The sequence below is a fragment of the Phragmites australis genome, chromosome 2 (genome assembly GCF_958298935.1).
Source record: "Phragmites australis chromosome 2, lpPhrAust1.1, whole genome shotgun sequence".
Classification (NCBI taxonomy): domain Eukaryota; kingdom Viridiplantae; phylum Streptophyta; class Magnoliopsida; order Poales; family Poaceae; genus Phragmites; species Phragmites australis.
The window spans coordinates 27755777-27758450 of NC_084922.1; positions in this window are offsets into that span (position 1 = coordinate 27755777).

Here is a 2674-nt window from a genome sequence, read left to right on the forward strand (position 1 = left end):
GCACACCGACAGCTATGATCTCACTGGAAGGAAACCCGAGCCTGCCCTCGTTGGTCTGAGTTGCAGAGGCACTTGCACCACCCTAGGTAGCGCCTACCTGAGGTGTCGTCTTTGTAGCCTGGGTGTTGGTCATCGTTGTCTCAGGCCGGGGCCCCCTGTTTGATCGAAGCTAGGAGGAGAGGCCCCAGAGCTCGTGTCGGCCAACACACCACTAGTAGTCGGCACATCCTTGGTCACCGCATTGCGCGTGTAAAGCTTGAGCTATTGTGGATTTTCCTTGCCAAATGTGCGCTCAGGCCGACGGGTGGAAGGCAGGGAGCCTGTCGGTGAATCAGAAACCAAGGGTCCCCGAGTCCCGAGGCCAGGCTAGCAATTTGCCACATGGCGCCCTCCCGCGGGGATCATCTCCGCGAGGTACGAGAAGACTAAGTCCCGGGAGAGGGTGCTCGGGGTCATAAACAGTGGTCCCCGAGTACCCGAGTTCCCCGATGATCCAAGAAGACCGAGTGGCGGGAAGAAAGTGCTCGGGACCGTGAACAGTGGCCCCCGAGCACCTAACTCCCCCGACGACCAGAAAAGTCGAGTATCGGGAAGGGTGTGCTCGAGGCTGCGAACAGTAGCCCCCGAGCACCCGAGTACCCCAAGGACCCAAGGAAGGTAGTTCCGGAAGAGAGTGCTCGGGGCCGTGAACAGTGGCCCCCCAAGCACTCGGTTCCCCGAGGACCAAGAAAGGGCATATCCGGGAGAGAGTGCTCGGGGATTTGAACAGTGATCCCCGAGCACTCGGTTCCCCGACGGCCTAAGAAGTCCTTCGCCGGTGGCCCCCACAGAGGTCCAGCGGTGAGGTGTCAACCAGTGAAAGGCCCGATGCTGCATTTAAGAGGGTGCATGGCCTGTCACTTCCAACTGCTCCAGCCACGCTCGGTGTCAGTCCCTGCCACATTCTAGCAGGAGGGTGTGGAGATATTTAATGCACGGGTCCCATCCCGCATCCTCCGGCGCGCCTCGGGATAACATCGCGAGGCCCAAGGCGCCCCGCCTGCTGCCCTGCTGTGTCAGGCATACAAGACCGGGCGGGCACGCCGGGCTGCTCGGTGGGTCCTCTCCACGGCGTCTGTTGCAGAACGCCATCATGACGATCGAGACCGGGCGGGGGGGGGGGGGGGGGGGGGCGTTTTCAATCCCTCCGTCACTTCGCGCAGCAGCCCATGATGGTTGCTTTTCCATTTATGACACCTTGGAACTCGTGCCCTCCCTTTCGAGGCACGCTACCGTCGGTGAGTATTTAAGAGGAGCGGGTGGACACCGAAGAAAGACGAAGAAAACAGAATCCAGACACATCCGAAGTCCGAACGAAGATCGAAGTCAGAAGAACACTCAGTACAAGCACAGAAGCTGAGATCCCCGAAGAACAAGGAGCCCGGAGCTCTAGGATAGACAAATATTCTTGTAACCAGCAACATCCCTGAGAGATATTCTCAGTGCATTTATAGCATCCACACAGGAGTAGGGTATTACGCTCAGTGCGGCCCGAACCTGTCTAAAAACCTCCAGTGCATTTACTGCATTCTGCATCCGATCATTCCATTCCACCTGCCATCGCATTTACGCCCATTTATTTCACCCGCAAAACAGATTCAGAATCATCCCCCCGGTCGAATCTCAAAGGGGTCCCTTCGGATCACTGCTTTAGGAGTTCACCCTCCGACAGAGCCAATCAGCACCGCTTGCTTATTAGCAGCAGCTAGATCAATCACTTTGCCAGTGACCCCACTGGGCGTAAGGGAGGATGTGTATTGTCTTGGATTGAGAGGCGTCACAATAATTAGACCCTGCAATTGCAAGGGGGATGAAAGGAACATCATCTGTGGAACCTGTGGAGGATTCAGGGGGCACGTCAAGGAGATCTTGTCTACCTGCATAACATCAGAAGTTTGATTTTTATTGTTAGAAGAGGATAATTCATACTTTTTTGTTTTTTGGACTGTTTGTGTGGCTCATTGGTATGGTCGTCGTCGAGTAAGTCATCATCGTCCTTGTTGAAGTCTTTGTGCATCGGGGAATGACTAGAACTGTCATCCACAACAAAGCTCAAATCCTCCAAGGAGAAGGTGACCTCATACCCATCAAAGTCAAACACTATGTCTGTTTTAACCGGCAGTGTTTTTTGCATTCATCATGGCCACATGTATGTGAACAATACCTCACTATCAAAGGCAATTCATGTCAATTTCCTGCGGAGCGCCAAGCATGGTGCCAATGGCCCAAATGGCCAAGTAGTGTTGGTACACAGGTGGTATTCCTGAGATGTGCACCCAGACTGTGTTGAGATGGTAGTGGGGACATGGGATATCGGATGGCACTCATTCCCCAAAGGAAAGAGCAACCCCATGATCTTTAAGGCGAAGTTCAAATTTGAGCTTCTTGTGAAGCTCTTCTAGGGTAAGGAAGTCCACAAGATAGGTGTTTTCCCCTTTTGGGATTGACTCCCAATTCCAATCTGAGTGGATTAATTCTCGCAGTTCATTTTGGATTACCTCAACTGATACATAGCCTCCTGTAACTGTGATGATAGCTGTCAGAGTTGATTGAGGCTCGACCCCTTTATGTCTGGTCTTTGGGATCTGGAAAAAGCCTATCTTGTAACCTCCAAACCCAAAGAGCGTCGCACATG